Genomic DNA, 12223 nt, shown 5'->3' with positions numbered 1-12223 from the left:
CATCCACATGTCTTATAGAGATGTCTTTCATCCAAGGAGCTCCAGCCCATTTCATTGTGCATAAGCTAGTTCTCTAGCCTCATCAAAGTTTGGTGTATCCAGTGACAAGGGCACCAGTTTTTTATAGATGGGTGCTTGTGAAGCAATAACTCCTCAGCTCCTGCCCCTTCCTGAAAGACAGTCTTCTTAATCTCTACCCACATCAGGAGATGAAAGAAGTGAAAATGTTGCTCAGTCATGTTTGAATGTTTATGACCGCATGGACTGTAGCCCACCAGGCTCCTCTGTCTTTGGGATTTCCCAGGCTAGAATACTGGATTGGGTTGCCATTTCCTCCTCCAGGGGATCTTCCTCACCCAGGGATCGAACCTGGGTCTCCCGCATTGCAGGCAGATTCTTTCACCTGAAGATAATGTCATTTAAATCCAGGTTGATTAGTTGCCCAGTGAGCTGCACAGTTTGGGAAATTTCCTGGAGTCTTTGATTTGTGTTCTGATGCTGAAGTCTATAGAATCCCACCCTCAACTCCATCTACAGGTCTTGTATCATAGTGACCCAGAGAAGAATGTTCAGACCCTGAGAAATGTATTTTCTTATCTCCTGGACACTGTGTAAGAAGGCTGTGACAATTCCTCATGTCCATTGGTGACATGTGCTTACAGTACTTGGCATCTTTTTGCCTCCAAACCTTAATCTGTGGGATAATTGAAGCTATACTTCGGAAATACCTAAGGGAGTAACATTATAATCGGGAGCTAGCCTAGTTTTTTCTGGGTGTATACCAGCTGTTGAACAATATTATTTAAAAAATCTCTTGGTGCAGCATGATCTTACTTTTTCTTAGCCTCATTTTTGTCATCTGTAAATAGTAAAAGAAAAGCTGACTCTTAACATTTCTCAATGAGATCATGTTTATGAGAAGACTTTGTAAACTCTAGACCTTTATACAAATGTGGGATAGTATCATTACCTTAAAGGAACATCTCCTAGAAAGAGGCCCCCTCCCACCCTGCCCCAGGGATAACTGGTGCACTGAAATCCAATTTCGTTTCCATATCCATTCATCCTTGGCAAAATGTCATAGTCTTCATTATGAAGCTACCTGTGTGGCCCTATGCATATGGCTTAGTAGGCAGGCTGAATGAGGCGGAGAGTAAATACTTATCTCTGCGCTACTTTTCTCAGGGAGTCTGGCACTGAGCGGGTGTTCAACAAACACATTCTGAATTGTGTAGAGGTAAAATGACTTGGGAATGAACAAGGTGAAAGAATACAAGATAAAGCGCCAGTTTGGTTGAACTTCTCCAGGCAGTGTCTGGGGCACTGCAAGGAGACAGGTTGCTGGACAGCAAGAGAGAAGAACCAGATGTGATCTTGGAGGCTGAGAGTGCCCAGAGTGGTCACAGCGGGGGCACAGCCCTCTGGCCCCTCCCTCCTCCTCCTGATAACTTCTCTCACCTGCTCCTTCTATCTTCTATCACCTGGAGAAGGAACTGCTGAGTCTTTTCTTGCCTGTGGCGTATAGGATTTTCCTCATTCTGTGAGGTAGAGGAAGCTGAAATTCTCTGGTGGCTTCTCCAGTTCTGTTCTTTAGGGAATTTGCAGGAGCTGTGGAAGACAACTGGCAGACTATCTCTCGATGGGAGTGGAGAGGGGAGGGGAAGGGATGTCATTTTAGGGAAAGATCTGAAATGTGTCAACATGCACTTTTGGGTGGAAGATTTCTTACTGAATTTGTTCTTAAACTAAAGTGTCTGTTTCGGTCATTAAAATAACATGTCACTTATGATAAAAATAATGATCTATTAATTTATCTCTTTTGACCCATTTCCCTGGTGAATAAAGGATGCACTGACAATGCCTGTCAAAGAAGGAGATGTGGGTTCGATCCCTGGCTTGGGATGATCCTCTGGAGGGGGAAATGGTATTCTTGCCTGGGAAGTCCCATGGACAGAGGAGCCTGGTAGGCTACAGTCCACGGTGTCACAGAAGAGTCGGATACAACTTACTGATGAAACAATAGCAACAATGTTCTCCTAGAGCACATTTTGAGAAATAAAGTATATTCTGAAATTATTGACTTGCTTTTGTCAGTGTGTTCCAAAATAATATGACTTGATTCTCCCAAACACATTGATACCCTCTCCCCTCCCAGCTTGGAATAGAAACTGTTATCATCAGTGCTATGCTATGCTAAGTCACTTCAGTCGTGTCCGACTCTGTGCGACCCCATAGACGGCAGCCCTCCAGGCTCCCCCATCCCTGGGATTCTCCAGGCAAGAACACTGGAGTGGGTTGCCATTTCCTTCTCCAATGTATCAAAGTGAAAAGTGAAAGTGAAGTTGCTCAGTCGTGTCCGACTCTTAGCGACCCCACGGTTTGCAGCCTAACAGGCTCCTCCGTCCTTGTGATTTTCCAGGCAAGAGTACTGGAGTGGGGTGCCATTGCCTTCTCCGTATCATCAGTGAAGGAATCGCAAAACTGAACACATTCTTCCCTTTGGAGAACAGTGTTCCATGAAAGGCGGGGTTTAGTTGCTATCGTTTGAGTTGTGGAGGATGTAGTTATACCCAGTCTGCCATCCTCTCTTCCTGCCTATTTATCTGTCTTCTTTCTTCACCTTTATCTTCAACCTATATCTCACAAGCAGGGCGTACAAGACTCTCAGTTCCTCAGAACATCTTCTACCTGGCAGAGACGCAAACAGCTCTGGGGCTGCAGCCGAGTCTGCGCCATCTCCCTCTGGACTAAGGGAACCATGCTCTGAAAGAAAAACCTCAATGCAAAAATCACATTTCACTTGCTCTGTAATAATTTCCTTTTTGTTTTTTTCCCCAGCCTCTTTCTCAGAAATGCATAGAAAGCTTTGCTTTTGGTTCTAAGCTGCAAGGATTGAAGAAAGAAAAGAGGACTTGCAGAAGATCTAGATCTGCGGTCATTGAGCTAGAACATTATTCTTGAGCAGACACAGATGAGACAGTCAAAGACTAATGAAGGCTGCTGAATGTGATGGCAGAGCAGCACTCAAACACTCATACTTTCTCACCTCTACTTTAAGGTGAAATATTAGCTAAAAAAAAAAAAAAAAAAGAATGTGTCTAGACTGAAACTCTAGTGACTTGTGTTCACATCATCAGAGAATGGAGTATGTTTACATGAAAATATTTACAAAATATTGATTTAAATATATTACGCTCAACTCCTAACTGATCAAAGGTTTAAAGTCTGTTTATAGTGAGTAATACTTTAATAAAAATGATTCACTTTGTCATTTGCATTTATGCATACATAGATTTACTGGAATCAACCAGAACAGCAAACTACAGCCAGTTGGAAAGCCAACATGTTCATTGCTATTTAGTTTATTAAAAAATGTGTTTAATTCTTTAGAGACACCATATGAAGAATATCATGGCCAGCTACAAGCATATATATTTTCTCTTGGGGCTTGATTACTATAATCCAAGTATTTCAAAACTGTTATCAGAACCAGTGGGCAGCTAGAGTTGGATCAGATCTTCAGAATCTTAGAAGTTGGGAAGAATATTACAGATTATCTAGTCCAATGTTTTTCAAACTCTCCTGATGATAGTAATTCCTGGTCCTTATTATAGACCTATTGAATTTGAATCTCCAGGGGTGGGGCCTCCCTTAGAAACTGTGTTTAAACAATGTGGTATTTTTATCATCAGGAAAGTTTGAAACAAACTACTCCACTGGTTCTCAGCCCTGGAAATGTATCAGAATTGTCTGTAGAGGTGGTTGAAAATAAGGAAGGCTGGGTAGAGACTATATTGGCTATTCTGAAAGCCACACTGTTGGTCTCTAGGTTGGAATTTAAGACTATAGGCTCTCAAATAAATTACTATTGCTGCTGTTATTATTATTATTATTTCACTATTGTTATTAAAAGCATGACAAAAGATAACTTTTGGATGGTGATATATAGTTTACAAAGTCTTTGTGTATTCCCTATTCTCATAGAAGCTCTGTGAAATTGTCTTATTTTTCATTTATGGATGGAAAAACTGATGCTAGGTGAAGTTTTAGAGTACTGCTTAAAATTGCCTGTGTAACATTCAGTCAAGCTAGGACTTGAACTTAGGTCTTCTGACACCACATTTGGAACATTTTCTACTGCCTCACAATGCCATAGGTGAGGGCTTTTCTGCCTATACTTTAGTAACTGGGATGAAGTAAGGGAGGACATTCATTTTTCTTATTTAGTTATATGTGATTAACTTTGACCCTTTATTCCAGCTTCTTGAGATCTTTATAAATCCTTGATTAATCCATCAATATATTGGCTGCCTTGGACGATTTGTATCATCCACAAATTGACTGAACAAGCCTCTATGTCCTGATCCAAATTATTAAAAACTCTGAACAGGACATGGTCAAAGAGAATACTCATTGGCATATTTTGGGGAGGCTTTTCTCTGCTGCTGCTGCTGCTAAGTTGCTTCAGTCGTGTCCGACTCTGTGTGACCCCATAGACGGCAGCCCACCAGGCTCCCCCGTCCCTGGGATTCTCCAGGCAAGAACACTGGAGTGGGTTGCCATTTCCTTCTCCAATGCATGAAAGTGAAAAGTGAAAGTGAAGTCGCTTAGTTTTGTCCGACTCCTAGCGACCCCATGGACTGCAGCCTAGCAGGCTCCTCTGTCCATGGGATTTTCCAGGCAAGAGTACTGGAGTGGGCTAGGTTATCATTAAAACCATAGTTAACATATTGGAGTCCATTTTTCAACCTACTAGAATTTTATGTGGGGCTTTCCAGGTAGTGCAGTGGTAAAAAATCTACCTGCTAATGCAGGAGATGGAAAAACCATGAGTGTGATCCCTGGGTTGGGAAGGTCCCCTGGAGTAGAAAATGGCAACCCACTCCAGTATTCTTGCCTGGAGAATTCCGTGGACAGAGGAGCCTGGCAGGCTATAGACAACAGGATCGCAAAGATTGGGACACAACCAAACAACTGAACACGCACGCACAGAATTTTATGTACCCGTGTCATCACTCTGCTCACATGTCCCAGTCTTGACATTCAAAGAGATCATGAATAGATACATGTAGGTATTTAACGGAATCACTTTGCTGTACATCAGAAACTATCACAACATTGCTAATCAACTATAATATAAAATAAAAAGTTAAAAAAAGCAAAAACAGATCATGAAAGCCTAGTTAAGTATCCTGCTAAAGTGCTGATACATTATGTCTATGGAATTCCCTTGATCCACCAAAGAGAAAATGGTCACCTTTTGTCTGAGTGGACAATTTTAACTGTCTCACAAATCAAGCTACTTCATTATTTGGAAGAAAACACTCAAGGTGTTCCTTTAAATCTTGGAAGGACCCTGTGGGAGCCCCATCCTTCAAAAATCAGCTTGGATGTCATGTTCTCTGGAAAGCCTTTTTTGATCTTCCATGCAGATTTAGCAACACCCTTTCTTCTGACTCAGCATACTGATTATTCCTCCAGTGCAACACTTACCATGTTACCTTGTAGTTATTTATGTTTTCTTTATTTGAACTTCTTAAAGGCAAGGGCTGTATTTTACTCAGCTTGGAAGTCTTCCGTAGCATCTAAATAGTGATTGGTGCAAGTCACAATAAATATTTGCTGAATGAATGACTGTGATTGAATCCATAAGTGAGTGTGAAATAAAGTTTTCTTGTAAAGATTTGTTAGATCAAGAACATTAACCAGAATCTCTCTTAAGTTTCTTTTGGGCTTTGGCACTTCTTATTGACCATATCCAGAGACAATGGACAAAGCCTGTCCAAGAAACTCCAACGTTCATCTACTCTTTGAAAAGGAAGAATTAATCCTTTGGCCTCCTAGAGTAGTTGTAGTTTTAAGATTAATCTTAACTCTGTTTGTAGCCTATAAAACAAAACTAATTGCAGAATTCAACGCTTTAGAGCATTTTTAGGTGGCTTGATGGGAAAGCATTGAAATAAATACAAACATTTAGATAAAACAACCATTTTAATAGTATTAACTCTGCCAATTAATGATAATGGAAGAGCCGTCCAATTAGCTAAATCGCTAATAGTTTTATCAAGCAGAGGTTGGTAATTTAAAGCAAACAAATTCTTTCTAATTTTATCCACTTGCACACCAAGATATTTAAAGGATAACAGGGGATCCAATAAAGAATATTGCTCAAGAAGAGCTATATTTAAATCTCCTAATGGCTATAGCATAGAGTTACCCCAATTAGTCAGAAAACCCAAGCAGTCAGTAAATTCTTTCAAGACTCCATAATCTGGGGTAAAAATAAATGAGACACAACAGAGGTGCTGCTTGCAATCACTAGCATTATTACTGTGGCATATTTGGGAGATGGAGAGTGCCCTGAGAGTCAGGGGGTCAATTTAACTCATCGAACCCTGTAGTTGTGAATGCTCTGTACCCACACTCTGCTTCACACTGCAGCATTTTTTGAGGGCTGTTCATGGGGGTCACTACTAATGCCTGTTTTCAGAGCAGCAAGTCATGGGGAAGTTCATATACTTGATGACACACCAAAGCTATGACTTTCCCTGTCAAACCTCCTTGGAGAATTCAGGCATGTAACTGGATAATTCAGGGAAATCTCTCAGGACCAGAATGATGTTAGCATTTCTTACAATACCCATTTTATTTTTCTCAAGAGAACAGACTTTGAAAAACATCTGCATCGTCTGGATATGTGAACTTCATTAATACAGACTGGTCAGTTAAGGACAAATAGCAAATGATCAACTGGAAAGGGCCTCTGTAGTCTATCCTGTGCTTGAGTACAAGATTGCTATTAAAAATGTCAGGATTAGTGATGCTGGTTATCCCACATTCAGGTACTGCCAACCCAGCATTGTGCTCAGATGGACAAACTTCAAAGGAAAAAGAACAATATGAAGGGCATCTCTAAAGCATGATCTCTGCCAGTGTGAGCAAGTAGGAAGTATTGTTTGTTTATAGTAACAACTACTATTTATTGAATCCCTTACTGTGATCCAAGAACTGTGCTAATACCTTTATATTCATTATTTCATTAAGCTTTCCATCAATGAAGTGAGTGTTATCCCTGTTGTGTAGATGAGTTTACTGAGGTTTACAGGTTGAAGTAGCTTGCCCACAACTACTAGTCTTAGAGCCAGGATTTAGACTTAGGGCTCTCTAACTGCAAAGACCTTCCCTTTACCTGGATCGTATATTCTCATCCCCATCTGGAGGCTGGCACGTTTTCAATGTTTAGTGTGTATAGCAGGAGGATGATGGTCACCACAGGCTGCAGTGGTATGACAAACAAATACCCTGCAGATAACCCCATGGGGTAAATACAGAATGAACTTAGGATAGCCATTTGCGTCAAAGCACCTCTCCAGAATTCCCAGCCACTCTGGAAGAGTGCCCAGGCACTGCCCCAGAGTCCAACTGGAATGTTCTTTGAGATGCTTCTGGTTTTCATTCTCCAAACCTTGCTGCACACAACAAGTGAGCCTGGGGCTGGCTGCAGAACCCCAGCACTATTTCCCGTCTAGTGAGAAGTGAGAGATTGTGAAACAAAAGAAATCTGTTGTAGTGATATCTTGGTATCCAGAACTAACTTTTCTCTAAACTCTAAAAAGTCTCATCAAATCAATCCACAGAACTAAATCTTGGCCAGGATCATTAGATAAAAGGTTGTCAGTGATATAAGGTCCAGGGAACTTGTGTTGACCAAGAAGTAAGAGCAAAGACTTAGGACTGAGGGCAGGATGGCCTGAAAGAACACTTACTAACCTAGCAAGTAGGCCAGCCTGAACAAGGCCTGACTGATGCTAGGGAGCAGTCTTAATTTCTCTCCTTTTACATTCTCTATTGTTCCATTTGTTGTTGTTTAGCCATAAAGTCATGTCTGACTCTTGTGACCCCATGGTCTGTAGCCCATCAGACTCCTCTGTCCATGGGATTTCCCAGGCAATACTACTGGAGTGGGTTGCCATTTCCTTCTCCAAGGGATCTTCCTGACTCAGGGATTGAACCCCAGTCTCCTGCATTGGCAGGCGAGGTTACTTTAAATATGTTCCTCTCTTAGGGTGGCAACTGTGGAGAAAGAGCTTTATCTGACTCTTTGTTCAGATATTGTCTCTGCCACTCGGTAGCTCTGAGGGAACTGACTGATCACAAATCACCCTCAAGCCCAGATCTCATGGAAAAAAAGGATCTTGCAGATTTGTAGATACTCAATGAGCAGATTTTTTTCTTTTTCATTTTACTATTCTTTACTACTTGCAGAACTGAATAAGTGAGAAGTAGAACTGGTCTTCAGCAGAACTGGCATTAGCTTGAGAATGAATGAGAAAAAAAGCAACTGAAAAATACTAGGAGCAATCTTAGTGTGGCCTCCAGTTCCAGAGATTTTGACAGTAAATGGTACCCACCATCAGCTAAATATGGAGGTGAAACACTGGGCCAGAGGGTAGAATCCTTGGGCTTTTTCCCACGTTGGCCACTATTTTATGGCAGGTTTCCTGAGAAATAGATTCTAATACGCAGACTGCTGCACTGGAGGTTTACTGGGGTGTGCTCTCAGCAACACCTGTGAGAGGTTGAGGGACGTAGGGTTAGCCAGGAAAGGATGAAGTGTGATCTAGGTGTGACCAAGGTCTCACTAGATTCCACAGGGAGCTCTGGAGCTGGGGGGTGGGGTGGGGAGTGTCCTTTCAGAACTGCCCCAAATTGAGGCAAAGGGCCTTTGAACTGTTGCATCAACCAGCCAGTGCATATAAGCTGCCCCCACCGAACATGACCCCAAGGAATGGGTCATGATCCTAGGAAAGGTGGGTGTCTGCAGGAGGACTTGACTGTGAGGCATCACCAGCAGGTGACACTTCTCACATCTTGAAAAATGAGTGCCTTCAGGAGAAGCTAAGAGAACCTTTGCCGGCCACCATAGCATCCACTATAGCTGCTATGTGGGTAATGCACGGTACTGTTTCAGTACTCATCATCCTTAAATTAAACAATACTTTCAACCAATATTTATGAACACCTACTTTGTGTATTGTTTCCTTTGCATGGAATGCCTTCCCCTCACTTAGAGATATCTGATGAATTAATGCACCAAAATTCTGGTAATATGTCAGTTCCTCTAAGGAACCACTTTTAACTATGACACACAGTTATATACTGTCTTTTCTATTTCTGTGCCATCAAAGCATTCATGTATGCCTTTTCCAGGGCATTAGTCACTGTATTAAGATGACTGTATTGGGGAATCTTATTTGTATTAGTATCTTTTTCTTATTTTTTCACCCAATACAAAACTCTAGTGAATAAGTCATTATTTAAAGTCTGTATGTCTAACATTAGCATAGTTATACCTTCTGTCTTTTGGTGAGCATTTGTATGGTTTATTCTTTTAATTCTTTTACTTTAAATTTTTCTGTAATATACTTTAGATATGTCTCCTATAAATGACATTTAATTCAGTTAAATTTTGTTATTCTCCAGCATGACAATCTTTGTGCTTTAGCTAGAACGTTTAGGACACTTATGCCTAATGCAACCACTGAATTATTTAGGTTAAAATCAACCATCTTATTTTGTGCTTTTAATTGATCCACTAGGCTTCCCAGGTGGCTCAGTGGTAGAGAATCTGCCTGCCAATGGGTTCAATCCCTGGGTCAGAAAGATCCCCTGGAGAAGGAAATGGCAACCCACTCCAGTAATCTTCCCTGGGAAATCCCATGGACACAGGACCCTCATGGGTTACAGTCCTTGGGTTCTCAAAAGAGTTGGACATGGTTTAGTGATTAAATAACAACAATTGATCCATCATGTCTTTTTTTTTCCCCCACACCTTTCTTAACTTCTTCTGGATTGATTTTTTTCTTTGCAATCTATTTTTTTCCCCTCTCTGTTGGTTTGGGAATCATTTACTTTTTTCTATTCTTTTAGCGGTTACCCTAGAGTTTCCAACATTCACCCTTTACTTATCAAAGTCTAAAGTTAATCAACACGTTTACTCTCTTCTGGAACAAATACAAGGACTTAATTTAACTGAATTCTCCCTTTGTCCCAATCATAGTTGAAACTTGTAGTTGTCATGAATTTTAACAGTTTAAAACTCTGTAAGACATTCATATTATAACTTTAAAGTCAATGTTTATATTCACCCACAAGTTTACCACTTTTTTAGTTCTTTAATCCTTCCTGCATCTCTGATCCTTCAGCTCAGTTTACTGGCTGTGAATTCTCTCAGTTTTTGGTCATCTGAAAATTTCCATATTTCACTTACGTGCTTGAAGGATATTTTGCTAAGTATAAAATCCTATGATAGTTTTTATTTTCTATAAGAACATTGAAAACACATTCCCATTTTCCTTTAGTTTTCATTTCTGCCCTTGAGTTACTTAAACTATAGATCCTTGGAAGGTAAATCTGTTTTTTTTTTCTCTAGCTGCTGTAAATCTTTTTCATTTTTTTCTTTAGTTTTCTGTAGCTTCACAATGATACATCTTGATACGTATTTATTTTTTCTTTATACTATTTGGGGTTCTTAGGTTTTGTTAATCTCTTCTGGAAAATTCTGCCATTTCAGCCATGGCATTTTAAATATTGTTTTTGCTCCATTTCTCTCTTTTGATTTTATTTCTAAACCTGCAGTTAAATATATTAGATCTTTTCACTATATCCTTTATTACCCTCTCTTCTATATTTTCTATTTGTCTCTTTTTGCTATATGTAGAAATTCTGTTCTGACCTCTTTTCTTGCTAATTAATTCTCTCTTCAGAATGTTGAATCTTCCATTAAACTCATTCAATATATTCTTAATTTGTTATTATATTTTTCCTTTGCAAAACTATGTCACTTTTTTCCAGTTCCTTCCTGAAATTCTCATGCTTGGTTTTTCTTTCTTTCCTTGACTTGGTAGGTATAATTGTTTTATAGTTTGTGTCAGATATTTCCAACATATGGCATCTTTGTTAGTCTGTTTCTATTATTTTATTGTTTTGACTGGTTCTCACTCAAGGTGTCTTATTTTCTGTGTACCTATTTTTTTTTTCATTGTGTACTCTTCAATATATTTGATAAACTACTTTTATGAATACTTTGAGATGTAAGAGTGGTATATAGTTTATCTGAGACCTAAACTGTGGTGGACCCAGAGCATTAAGTCTTGTTCCCACTCTCCAAGACCTTTAAAGGAAATTCAATATTCTAACCATTTCTTTCAGAAAGGCATGTACCCTTTGGTGGGAGGGGGGAAGATTTGAATATAAGACTTTAATTTTCATCTAGATTTTGATTGGGCAATTTCTCGTTTTTGGCTAATTTTTGCTTTTGAAAGGTGTGGGTTTCTAAAAACTTTTTTCCCCAACTTTATTTTACTTTTTTCCGAAGAAGGGTTAATCTGAAAAAAAAAACTAGTCTATTATTGCAGGATAGAATTCTGCTTTTGTACTTTAATTTTTTAGCACAGTTCTGGTCACTCCATGTTTACTGAATAATGATTATGTGAATGGTCGTGGACACTGAAATCAAGCTGTACAAGCTATAGTTTACTATCTTCAAGGAACTTACGTTTATTGAAGTGTTGGTTGTTCAGTCATATGTAACTCTGCGAACTTATGGGCTGTAGCCTGCCAGGCTCCTCTGTCCATAGGAGTCTCCAGGCAAGAATACTGAAGTGGGTAGCCATTCCCTTCTCCAGAGGATCTTCCTGACCCAGGGATCAAACCCAGGTTTCCTGCTTCACAGGCAGATTCTTCACCATCTGAGCCCCCAGGGAAGCCCTTACCATTATTAGACAAGGAAATAAAATACACAAAAAACTTTAAATAATAACTACTCTATAAAATACAGTTAATGTCAGGTTTCCATACTTTCTTAGTAGAATTGTAAATGATTATAGTTCTTTGAAGGTAAGTTTAATAATACTTTTCAAAATTAAATATGTATATAAACTTTGGCTAAATAATTCCACATCTAAGTATTTGATACATACTTTGTATTTACTTGAATAAGTGCTCAAAGGAATGTATATGAGGATATTCATTGGTAACAGCATGTTTATTATAATAAAAAGGCTGGAAACAATCTAAATATCAAAGGAGGATTGGTCAAATAAATTATAATATATCACACAATAGAATACTATGCAACCATTAAACAGAAAGGGGAAAGATTTATATATTTTGATGTGGAATACTTTCTGTGACATGTTTATGTGAAAACAAAGAAAGAAAG

This window comes from Bos mutus, chromosome 3 (assembly GCF_027580195.1).
Source record: "Bos mutus isolate GX-2022 chromosome 3, NWIPB_WYAK_1.1, whole genome shotgun sequence".
In the NCBI taxonomy this organism is placed as follows: Eukaryota; Metazoa; Chordata; class Mammalia; order Artiodactyla; family Bovidae; genus Bos; species Bos mutus.
This window is presented reverse-complemented; position numbering follows the sequence as displayed.